This window comes from Orcinus orca, chromosome 15 (genome assembly GCF_937001465.1).
Source record: "Orcinus orca chromosome 15, mOrcOrc1.1, whole genome shotgun sequence".
NCBI lineage: Eukaryota > Metazoa > Chordata > Mammalia > Artiodactyla > Delphinidae > Orcinus > Orcinus orca.
Genome location: NC_064573.1, coordinates 23,774,661 through 23,787,332, shown reverse-complemented (window position 1 = coordinate 23,787,332; position 12,672 = coordinate 23,774,661). Strand labels below are relative to the sequence as shown.

Below are 12,672 nucleotides of genomic sequence, written 5' to 3'. Positions count from 1 at the left end.
TTCTTGCATTGCGTTCACATTCCTCCCCTGAAGCCCCTCTGGGCCCTGTCTGGTGGCGTGTGAGGGCACAGAGGAGATGCTCCTTGGGGTGGAGTCAGTCCCCGCCCATCCAGCTGGCCTTGAGTCCCACATCCAGGGCTGTATTCCAGGTCCAGTACTAGGGAAAGGCAGCTCAAAGTCCCTTGGGCCTGCCATTGCTGGTTGTGAGATGTCAGTTAGAGAAATCTGCAGTTATGCCCTCCGAGAAGCCAGGAGGAAGCTGTCCTGAGGCTCAGAACCCTGGGAGCAGCGGCAGCAAAGAGGACACTTCGGTAGCCCTGGGCAGCTCTGGACAGTCTGTCTCCGGTGCACTCCGGCCACACACCTGCCAAGCAGGCAGGAGGCGCTTACTTCCTGGTCTCGGCCCGAGGAAGTGGAAATTCAGGGAGTGACGATGAGGCTCGTGCAGGGCTGGAGCAGGGTCAGACCCGGGCTCTCTCACCCCGACCCAGAGCGCTCCCTCGCAGCCGTGCAAGCAGGAGGTTTGGCTAACAGGGGGACTGTGGGGTACCGTGGCCTCACGCAGCTGAGCAGGCAGCTCCTGGAGGAGGTCATGGGCTTGCGCAGTGGGTGCAGGGAACACCCTTATGCCTGACTGAGCATTACCCACAGCCCCCGTCCTCAACAAGACCACATTTGCTTGGACCCCCTTGAAGGAAATAACACTGCAGAAAAACTGGAAATGGGGCCAATGAATGAGCCCTGGACCCAGCTTCTAAATGCTTCTGGGTATACCCACAAATAGGTGTGTGAGCTCGGAGAGATCACTTACTCTCTCTGGGCCTCGGTTTCTAGAACCAGCAAATGGCAGTAATATTTGTCCTAATTACGACACAGAACTGTTGTGAGGATCAGAGAAAGCAATGTATGTGAAGGCAAACTTCATAAGGTTCAGCATTTTCTCATTATTCAGGAGCCAGATGGCATTAAGCCAGTGTTTTCACAGCTTCCCCCACTACTATCCCCCCTTCCGGTTCCATTAAAATCAACTCAAAAGTTCCCAAGGGATGATTTCACTTCTTGATTGTCCAGAAACTTGACTTTATCTTTTCTCCTACTGGCTGATCTGGGGTGGTTTTCCAGAATGTAAACTTGCCCCCAAATTGTAAACAAGTTCAAGTAGATCAACTCCAGGGCACAAGGTGGGGAACAGAGAGTGCGAGGGATTGGGTTGAACTTGCTGGGGACACGAGGATATGAAGTCTCAGGAGGTTTACGCCATCTTTGCAGCACTTCCTTCTGCTACTATACGTGGATGACGATACGTAGAGCCTCTGTGTAGGAACAGGACTAATTACAGTGCTCTAGGAAGTGTTTCTCAAAGTGGACTCCTTTGAAATACTCAGTGATAAAGGGTTTGTTCCCTGGTCACATCCCTTTGGGAAGCTTCTGAATCAGCATACTACCTCATCCTCTTACAAATGACCAGTGAGCATTTATCTTTTTAAAGCTCTGGGAAGTCCCATAGTTAAGAAACCTACACCTTTAACTTGGTATCTGCCAAACGTACTTCGCTAGGAAACCCCAGCCCATGCTTCAGCCCAGGAGCATCTGCGGAGGCGCTGGGGACCAACTGCGTGCACAGGATTTAACACCAGTCCAGCTAATTTGGGGTTAGGTTTGTCTGGGAATTCCAGACCGTAAATAGGCTCCTTACAGCTGGAGGCATCACATGCTCTGAGACCCAGAGACGGAGCTGACCTTACGTCAACTGTGTGGGCTGCTTCTGGGGGCTGGGAGGCTCCTGGGGTGGAGAGAGTGCTCTCGGGTGGCCTTGGCCTGCAGCTGCTTGAAGCAGGATTTAGGTTCCCAGCCAGAGTTTGAAGTCAGGTTGCGGCAGTGAGGGCGCTGAATCCTAGCCACTAGACCACCAGGGACCAGTGGCCACTGACAAGGCCCTGTGTAGGTCAGCTGTGTAGAAATGAATTTCCACACAGAGGTGGAAAGTAGTGAAACAAGTACAGGGTTTATTAGGAGGAAAAAGAGTACTGGGGGTAGACACACGGGCAGGCTCAGAGAGAGAGGTGCCTCGTGGTAGTTTGAATCACTTTTACGGGGCGTTTCTTCCGGATTTCCTTTGGCCAGTCATCTTGCTTTGCATGGTTCTGAGTCCGTATTTGGTTTGTCTCAGGGTCCTCCCATGTGTGCGTGCGTCTCTTAGCCAAGACTGATTCTAGTGAAGAGGCCTATGGGTAGGTTGACATCACCTAATATGCGGTGGCGCCCCCTCTCTTTTTGACCTTCAAGGAGCCTTTCTGCACATGTGTAGTCGGGAAAGTCTCCCTGACTTCGAGAATGAGGAATATGTGGTCTTTTATCTCTTATCGGGGCAGGGCTCAGCTTCTCTTCCCTCCTGCTATTTTGGAGTACCTGTCCACAGGGGACGAACTCCAGCTACTCAGCCTGGGGCCCATCTATCTCCTGCCTCAGGAGGTTTTGGACTCCTGCAGTAGACAGTCCGTCTGGGACAGAGACAGGGGCTGAAGGGTGAGGGGGGGCAGGTGCAAGGGTCTGGTGGCAATGGTAGCTTGGTGGTGGGTCTGGCCGCGTGTTTAAATCCTGCCTCCGCTACAAGTGAGCTCTGTGAGTTTGGGCAAGTCCCTTCCACTCTCTGTGCCTCTTGTTCTTTATCTGAAAGGGGGGATGATGATAATAATAGTTCCTGCCTTGCTGGGTGCTGGGAGCTCTGAGGGCCTGCCGAGCAAGGTTTCAATAGACGCAAGAGGGAAGAGATGTGGGAACATGTGTATATGTATAACTGATTCACTTTGTTATAAAGCAGAAACTAACACACCATTGTAAAGCAATTATCCTCCAATAAAGATGTTAAAAAATAAATACATAAATGCCAGCTATTCTCTTTGTGCAAATCCTTTTTTACTTTCTCTCCCACCTTTCAAGCAGCTTCCTCCTCAGGTGCCTCACTGGAATACCGGAGTCGGCCCATTTGGGGCAGCTGAGGGAGATGCCACTTTAGAAACCAGGATACGAAGTGGTCGGGAAGCAAGTGCCAGGCGAGGGCTAATCCCATCTCCCACTGTCCCTTGTGAGGCCTCGCGCTTCAGGTCTAGCTCAGGTCGTCTGTGTTGCTGCCTAAGAGTGTTTTGTTGTTGAAAGAGCTTCTCACAGGCTTTCTGAGGTGCAGGTGCAGGCGATGTAGCAGCATCCCCGGGACGGCCGGCAGGCTCTCAGCCCAGGCCAAACAGCCTCCCCGCAACGCCCCACCACTCACATCACGGGGGACCCTTCACTGTCCTGCTGACCAGTGGCCCATGGAGAAGGACACCAGAAGAGAGGTGACAGGCTCTGCTCTTGTGGCTTCTGGTAGCTGGGACAGCCCTGAGCTGAGGTAGGAGGATCTGAAGGGGCCCAAAGGCTCTGTTAACTAAAACGTAGCCATCTAAGTGCCCAGAATTCCTCTGTTAGAAAGAATCTTTGGATTAAGGCCATTAGGCCTCCAAACAGGTCCTCCATGTGCGTACATGCACCGGGGCAGACAGCAGGTGCAGCAAAATATCACTACAGCTTCTGGGGCTGGACCAATAGGACACCGGCGGATAAATGCTGAGAACACTGCACAAGAATCAGAGGCGGAAGAGGCCTCAGAGGACAAGGCCAGGTGGAACGGCCCCGGTGGGGGGCAGGGGGCACCCAGAGGCCAGGGAAGGGGCTAGGAGGCCAGCTTTCCAGTTCCAGCTGTGCCATTATCTTGAGGGTGAAAAACTGACCCTGTGGGTCAAAGATGGGGGCCCCTCCTGGGTAAAGCAAGGCAGCAGTTCAGACCATCCCTAAGGTTAGACCTGGGGGGGACTCGGTTAACTCTCAGGTTTTCTGGTTCTCTGCGGCCAAAAGCACTGGGACAATGAAGCACCAGGGTGGCCGGAGGAGACAAGGGTGGGAGTGTGAAGAGGCTGCCACTGGGAGGTGATGGAGGCGATCATGGTCCGAGGGAAGCTCAAGGCCAGGCAGAGCCCTGGCAGGCAGGGCGCGGGGAGGCTCCGGGAGGCCCTGGCTGCGGCCCAGCGTCGCCTCTGCCCTGCCCACCCTGCTCCGGGCTTCCCTGGTGGTGTAGTTGTTGAGAGTCCACCTGCCTCTGCAGGGGACACGGGTTCGTGCCCCGGTCCGGGAAGATCCCGCATGCCACAGAGCGGCTAGGCCGGTGAGCCATGGCCGCTGAGCCTGCACTTCCGGAGCCTGTGGAGCAAAAAAATGTTATTAATAAGTTTTATAAAAAAAAAATATAGATAGATATGTGTCACACTGTATAAAAGGCATTGAAACCATGTGTATGGTTGTAGGTTCTATTTTCTCTACCAGATTAACCAGCCATGATGGAGTTAAGAGAGTTAGTATCATTCATATTTTTTTGGAATACTTCAAAGTACAAAAAGCAGTATTAATATTTTAAGTGCAAAGAAAGCTTATAATAAAACAGACTTTAAAAATCTGTACATCAAGGATATTTTTCAGTCCTTCCTGTGTGCATAGCACAGATATAGAAAGAGAAGGGGAACTGCCTAGAGAGGACCCATCACATCAGGTGTTACAGGTCTGGCCCATTTCAGCTTGCAGGACCATCTACTCTGTTCTCAAGGGGAAAGTGTGGATCAAGTTGAAGAGGGCCACAGGCGTCACCAGAGAGACATAGCGCTACTTGCCCATGCCGCGCTTATCCACTAGCACCATACTGAAGGAGTAGAGTGGGATTCTCAGCGACAGCCTGAGCTGCAGAGCTGGGGCTGGAGGCATAATCTTTGCTCCCATCCTGCCGACGAGGGTCGGGAACACACCTGCCAGCTCCACTGCAGTGATGTGTGGAAGATCCAGGCCACACTGTGCTTGCCGCAGCAGCCCCAGCTGCGGCCGGTAGAGGAGGTTTCGGGCTGTGGGCGTGGACACAACGAGCAGTCTTCTTTTCTCATAAAACTGATCCAGAAGCGCAGCTGCTGTTCTGACGCCGACATTGACATTCGTGGCTTCAAAGCCAGCAGCATAGCATCTTCCAGCCTCTCTCCGGGCCCCTCCCGTGGCGGTGGAGGCCGGGCTCAGGTTTCCCGGGGTGAGCGGTGGCCCGAGGCCCACCGGCCAATCTCCGCTCGGCTCCCTTCGCGCGCGCCTCGGGGGCCTCTCCTTGCCCCGCCCGGCTCGGCCTGCTTCCCTCTCTCCCTTCCCTGCGCCCTCCCTAGCCCGTCCGCACCTCCTTTTCTCCGCATCTCTCTTCCTCCCCCATCTCCAGCGAGGAAACCTAAGACCCCGTGTTTCCTGTCGTGGTTTTGTCCTCGCGGAGGGCAGATCTCCCACGTCCCTGTCCCTCCTGAACTCTCCCCTCCGCCCCACAAGCGATGGCCTGGCGATACAGGCAACCGCTCTCTCCTGACTGGGGGCCCGGCAGCCTGATGGGGCTGGGGGCTGCTGCTGAGCGGCCCTTAACACAGCTGCTCAGGACACCCCCAGGTGACGGGAAGGTGACGCACCCTGAGTTAGCCACCACAAAGAGAAACCCACGTAAGCTGAGGTTCTCCTGGGCTTGACAGAAATCGGGCTGACTTCCGGGAGGAGGAGGATCAGGCTTGGGCGGAACTAGACAGACCTTGTTGAAGTTCTTATACCAAACCTGGAGTCCGGATGTTTTGGGAGAGAGGTGTCCAAGGTTGGAACTTTTTGGGAGGAGAGTCTTGGGAGGTTTTAGAAGTGAGGTCCTGGGGCTCCCCTGGTGGCGCAGTGGGTGAGAGTCCGCCTGCCGATGCAGGGGACACGGGTTCGTGCCCCGGTCCGGGAAGATCCCACATGCCGCGGAGCGGCTGGGCCCGTGAGCCTTGGCCACTGAGCCTGTGCGTCCGGAGCCTGTGCCCCACAACGGGAGAGGCCACAACAGCGAGAGGACCGCGTACCGCAGAGTAAAAAAGAAGTGAGGTCCCTGTAGATTCCTTTTAGGAACGTCTGGGGCTATATTTCAGCTTATTTTGCTCAGCTATAAAAGGCATTCTGGGAGGTCAGCAGATCAGCTTTGAGAATTTACAAAACAGCAAGAGAAAGAGATAAAATACCACCCTACGAGGGGCGTGGCCTCTGGAATGGCATCCCGTGCGGGAGAGACCACTCTGCCTACAGCCTGCAAGCCAGGACAGCTGCTTTCTGCCAGCTCAGCTGTTGATGGGAGCCATGATCTTGGGCGAACGATTTCCCTCTCTGGGTCTCAGGGTTCCAGGTGGAGAAGGGGTTAGGCCTTCCAGGCTTCCAAGGATGGAATTTCCTGTGGACCGCAAAGGGGGGTCTCTAACACGCCCCTCCTGGCCGATCACAGCCTCTGCATCTGTGCGCTGTTTATTTTTTCTTCCTTTAGAATGAACTTAACTCATAGGAATGTTGCTGATAATTGCCCCCCTTCTCCTGGGTTTTATTGTTACTTGAAGATGCTCATTAAGTATCTGGGGAATGAGGCCTGGCAGATGTGCAGGACTTGGAGGGTTGGATTCAGTGTTGGAGAAAGAGCCCTGGATGGAGCACAGAGCTGGCTCCTCAAGGGTTCTGGGTGCCCGCTGTGGGCCCTGGGCCTTCCATCGCCTGGCCTGTGTGTGCCCGAGCTTCTGCCGCCTTCCCTGGTTCTCTCCAGGGCAGGCACCTGAGCCATGGGAGAGTCCCCTGGCCTGGAGCAGGGAGGGGGCGGCTGCTGAGACCTGCACCCCGTCTGCAGGTGGGGCAGCCTGGAGGCAGTGTCGGGAGCCTCAGAATGAGCCCTTGCCTGGAGCAGGGGTGCGGTGCAGGGCTCGGCTGGGAAGCCTGCAGCTGCAGTGCTGGGCACAGCATCCCAAGCAGGAGATAAAGATTTAATGACCATGGGCATCAGGCACCACTCTGAGGCCCATCTCAGAGCCCATCTCCTCTATGCAAACCTCTTTTCAAGCAAAAGAAGAAGAGGAAGAGGAAGAGGAGGAAGGAGAAGAAGAAGAAGGAGGAGAAAGGCAACACTTCCTTAGTTCTCAGCGTGACCGCAACTCTTCTCTGACTCCCATAGTCCAGACCAGATAGCGTATAATTCTGTACCGTCTTGCATTTAATCATTTTAGGGCTTTTCCCATGGGTTCCCAGAGAGGATATGATCACTCCAGGCAACTTCATGTCCTCTACCTGTATGAGAAGCAAAGGAGCCCCTTTCAGAAGTACTGGGGGGTATGCCTGCAGATTTGATGCTTCCACACGTGCACTCCCCACCGCCGTGCACCCCACTCCTCAGCCCCGGGCCCGGGCAGCAGACTTGCGTGTCCTGCCCGCATGTCGCCCTCCTCTCCCCGTTCAGTTGTTCTCAGTACTCGTATTTTCCTTGTGCCATTTGCTTTTTCTCTCCTCTGCCCGTCTCTGGATGGAAATTAAACACACAGAGGAATTCCCTTCGTTGCATCTCTTCAAGGAGAAAACTACTGTCTCTGCTTCCTGCCTGCATTGCTGTCCACCGCTTGTCGTAAGGACACCGATAGCCCTGGAAGACCCCAGGGGCTGCCGACGGTCAGACATAGTCAGAGACACTCAAGCAATTTTAATCTTCGGTACATTTTATTGCTTTCTGATGCTTCATAAAATTAGAGCCATCCCAGTTCGCTGATTCTCTGATGCTCATGCTGTTAACATCTCTGAAGCTGGGATGCATCTCACTTAAATTGAAGGTAGGCTCTTCCAGAGAGGGCCGCAGTCACTCCTGCTGGGCACCTGAGCACCACTTTAGAGTCTTGGCTTCGGGGTGGTGTTTTGGACCGCATGGGAAGTGTGAATTCAGACCGCAAGCCTGTGTGAGGAGGAGCCTGCAGTTCAAATTTTCAGAGACTTCCTTCCCTTCCCTTCACTCAGTACCGGGATGAACATGAAGTCTCCTTGCTGTTCCCACCGTGAGGCGGGGTCATCACTTGTTACTGGTACACCGAGCCCTCTGCTGTCTCTAAGAGACTCTCCGTGTGGGTTTATTTTCTTTCTCAGGGATGTGTGAAATAATGTTCATCTTACAGTTCCTGATAACTTTAATTTGAAAAAATATGGCTTGTGGTTTCTCTATTAATCAGAACCCCCATCGTCTGGCCATTCCGGGGAGCAGGACAGCTGCTCTGTTAGTAAATTCCAGCGTGGCTGTGGTCACTGAGAATTCACTGTAGAACCCAGCACGCGGGTCTACAGATCTCAAGGGGCAGCGCCCGGCAGCCCAGGTGTTCTGAGTCTCCCCAGCACATGTGGGCTGGGCGGTTAGGACCGAGCCCGGCCAGACAAGACACACAGGCACTTGCCAGACCTAGGCGAGAGTCTGGAATCCCTGCAAGCCCAGCCCCACCCAGAGGTGGCTCAGGGTGAGGTGAACAGGATGGGTGGGAAGGGAACTCGTGTATTGGTTGCATTCTTTCAGGGAGAGACTCGTAGCTCAGCTCAGGTGATGGGGTTTGACCAGGGTGGTGAGAAAGCCCTGGGAGTGACCTCAGTAGCCATGTAGTCATCGGCCCAGTGGTGACCCTCCTGCTTTCACTTCTCCTTCTTGGCTTCCACTGCCATAACCTGCCTCCAGGAATGACTGACAACCCAGCGCCTCAGAGCAAGAAGCCGACTGCCAGGTCAGTTAGTCACTGTAAGTGCATAGCGTCCCAGCTGGGCAGGGTTCCCACCCCCTGCCACCCTGAGGGCCACTGGTTAGCCTACAAATGCTTGCTTTGGCTGTGGCACCAATTTCTGGCCAATCAGCTGTGGCCTGGGTCACATGATACATAGCATGGAACCTCCTGGAACCACTTTTTCTCAGGAAGGGGCAGTATTACTGCTCAGGCAGTGTGTTCACCCTAAGGTGTAAGTACAAGACCCTGGCAGTTTTGCATGTCATCCTTCCTTGGAGCTTTGAACTTTAGCGAGGGATGTGGAGTTCAGCATGCCGACTTAAAAAATTTATCTTTTACTTTTTAAAGAATGGAGATGTAATTGGTATATCACATTATATTAGTTTCAGGTGTACAACGTGATTCAATATTTGTATATACTGCGAACACGCTATCGTTGTTCCACTCTCCTTTTCTTAGATTTCTTAAGGCCCCTCAGTTGTGACCCGACACTTCTACAAATTCCATGGTTCCCACTTCCAAGGGCATCTTCATCGTTTTGAAAAATGGCACAATGGCTCTGTCATGAGTCCACCATATCAGGCCCATGATCTGTCCAGAAACAGTTCTATTCAAATGAGGGATACTGACATATGTGCCATGGAGATGCCTGGTTAGCCACGGGTGTCAACCCACAGTCTCCTCAAATATACTTCAGATACCCTTGGTTTACTTTAATAACCTATGCTGATTCTATCAGATATACACTTTGCTATATATTTCTTGAACATATCTCTTTTAAAATATGGCATTTAAAAAATAATGCAAAAAACAGAAACATGTTATAAATATTTGTAAAATAAGAGAAAAATCACCTACCTCACCACGTATAGACAACCACTGATGGTATTTTTTAAAATACATACAACAAATACAGTAAAGTACACAAACCATTAAGTATAGAGCTCAGTGAATCTTTACATATGTTCACATCTGTGTTACCACCACCCCGATAAAAATGTGGACGTTCCCAGCAGCCTAGTACACACCCTCATGGCCCTCTCAGGAGACACTCCTTCCAAAGCTAACCACATTCTGACCTCTGTCATCATGGATTAGTTTTGCCCATTTTTTGAACATCATATACATGGAATCATATAGTATGTAGTTTGATGTCTTTTTTCAAGAACACAATAGCTGTGAGATTCATCCATATGCCTATAGTAGTTTGTTTTCACTGCTGGGTAGTACTCCATGTATGTATTTCATAATCCCACCATCTTAATATGAACACCATTAGCATTTTAATGGCATTAGTTATCTTTCTTCTGCATGTGTATTTTTAAACAGTTATAAAGCAGTGTACTACAGCTTACAGTGTTTTTTGTCTCTTTATGCTTAACATTTCTGGTCTTAAGAATATTTTATTTTATTTTATTTTATTACTTTTAAAATTTTATTTATTTATTTTTGGCTGCGTTGGGTCTTCATTGCTGTGTGAAGGCTTTCTCTAGTTGTGGCGAGCAGGGGCTACTCTTTGTTGTGGTGTGTGGGCTTCTCACTGCGGTGGCTTCTCTTGTTGCAAAGCATGGGCTCTAGGCATGTGGGCTTCAGTAGTTGTGTCTCGCGGGCTCTAGAGTGCAGGCTCAGTAGTTGTGGCGCACGGGCTTAGCTGCTCCGCGGCATGTGGGATCTTCGCGGTCCAGGGCTCGAACCTGTGTCCCCTGCATCGGCAGGCGGATTCTTAACCACTGCACCACCAGGAAAGCCCAAGAATATTTCTATTTTAACCCTGTACTGTGTCTTGAAGAAAAGTTGCTGGAGTTGCTTTACACCCATGTGAAGACTTCCTCCTATTTGTTGCAAAACAGCCATTTAGAAAGCTCAAAGGGGCTAAACACCACAGTATCCTTCATAACTTGGTCTGTCCTCACTCAGCCATTGTCTTTACACTTGGAGGTCTCGTTTCCTCCCCAGACTGATGGGCCCAGGCCCACATCTGGGAGCTCACGTTCATATGGACACACAGAAGCCTGCGGAACAGAGTTCCTCCCACTTGGCAGATTGCCTCGTCTCAGGGCTGGGCGAATCCACAGTCTTAGGCTCTGAGCTGCCTGTGAGGACCAGACAGCAGGCTTGGTAATGACCGAGATGCAGTTGGTCCAGGGCAAGCCTGGGATGCTGCTTAATTGCTGGATGCTGCTGGCTGTCCCTGAAGATACAGGCTTAGAGCCCTGGAGGATGGTATGACTGTGGTCCCAGCTCCCACATCCCCTTCTTTCCCAGCACCAGGCACATGGCAGACCAGGCACAAATCTAAAGGCTGGCTGGGCTCTGAGTCCTATTTCATCTGCTGTGGGCCTCAGCTCCTGGGGACTTGGCTTCTCTTTGCAACCTAGAAATGCAGTGTGAGGAACAACGCGTGTGCGAATAGTCAGCATAGCTTGCTCTTTGCTCTTAGTATCAGCATATTCCCTCATCATGTAATTTCTGATTTTATCTTGTCTTGTGTTTCTAAAAGACTCCAGAGGAACTGCATGTTCAAAGCACAAGTCTGGCTTTTACTTCCCCGCCAGAACCCCTTGTTCTACAACAGCTTTAGGCCTCCTGGATGTGTCTGCATGTCGACTGTGCCAAGACGGGCCAGAGGATGGCTTCGGAGGACCCCATCTCATTACTTTCCTTTGCTCTCACTTGCTGGAACATGGCAGAACTCTGGGGAGAGTGGATGCTGCCGAGCACAGGTAGAAGGGGCCTTGTCTTCCTCTAGCCGTGTTCCTGAGAAGTATTACATCCATCTTGTTTCCTTACTGAGGCTCTCAGAGCAGAGGCGCTGGGGTGTATGCGGAGTCTAAGACAGCGTGCCTATCCCTGGGGAAGTAAGGCCAGGGCACAGGACACAGATCTCCCCGCTTGTCTTTGCTCTGTGTGTCTGAGCTGCACCCCACAGCCCTCAGACCTCACTGGTTATGGCCCCAGTCAGTTTATGTCCATGAAAGTGTGGAGGGGAGACTAGAAGCAGCTCCCGGCAGCCCTTGCTCTGTCAGCCGGGAAAGGTTGGGGGCAGCTGGGCACTCTCGAATAAATACAGGGTCCACGGTTAAAAAGAGGAGCCCCCGGGCTCCAAGTGTCCATGACGGCGAAGCACAGGGAGTATGAATGTTGCCCCACCTTCTCTCTGCTCCAGACTGTGTCCCAGCCTCTCTCCCCATGCCCTCACCTGGTAGGGCCCAGCGCTCACCACCTCAGTGGGGCCTGTGGTCTGTTACCAGCAGCTCAGAGACTGTGTAGCACTGGACTCCCTAGGCTCTGGGCCTCTGCATCTGCCATGTTTTCACTGAGGAGAAATAAAGGGTGGTGTCCTTGGCCAGAGGGACCTGGAGCATTGGCTAGCAGGTGGGACAGATTTTTGGTCCCCCAGCTGCTGCCCTAGGTTTCTTTCTGCTGGCTCCTTCTCTCCTTTCAATTCCCAGGAAGTGAGAAAGACCAAGAGTTCGGCCAACTCTGCTGAGAGAAGCATCTTGGAGATGCTGCTGAGAAAGGGACCGAGGCAGCACAGGCCTGTAGCACCACCTAGGGGAAGAAATGCCCCTGGGCTCGCCGCTGGCGCAAGCAGACTCCTCATTGCAAATCGACACAATTTATGAAAATGCAGGATTCACTTGAAGAATAAAAAATGAGATGAACAGAAAGGAAAAGGAGAGTCATTGTTCATTTCATAAAAATTATTTCAATTATTTCTCAATTACAAAGGCATTCCATTTCAGTTAGGGTACCTTTAAAAATGTATGTTCCCATCCTTCATTTTAAGTTATTCAATTTAGTAAGGAATTTACATTTTTTTTCCATGAAGTTTTAAGAGATGACACTTATATAAAATTATAAAACTTGTGAAAGAACTGGATCACTCTCCAAAAGGGCAGTATAGATATACCTGGTTTTATAGATTATTCTTATTCTCATTAAAATTTTTAAGTCATAAAAATGAAAACCTCAGAGTGTTAATAGAAGGAAAATTTTCTTGTTTGAATCTATCTAGGATGGAGGCCACTAGTTCTTTTTTTTAACT

At 51.6% G+C, this 12,672-nt stretch overlaps 1 long non-coding RNA gene across 1 annotated transcript; it reads left to right on the top strand.

Annotated features, from left to right (window-relative positions):
- Nucleotides 1–7,361: 7,361 nt before the first annotated feature.
- Nucleotides 7,362–12,407, top strand: LOC125961228 (uncharacterized). Its single transcript, XR_007471657.1, has 3 exons — nucleotides 7,362–8,627; nucleotides 11,125–11,347; nucleotides 12,077–12,407. It is a non-coding gene; the product is annotated as an uncharacterized LOC125961228 (long non-coding RNA).
- The last annotated feature ends 265 nt before the right edge of the window (nucleotides 12,408–12,672 follow it).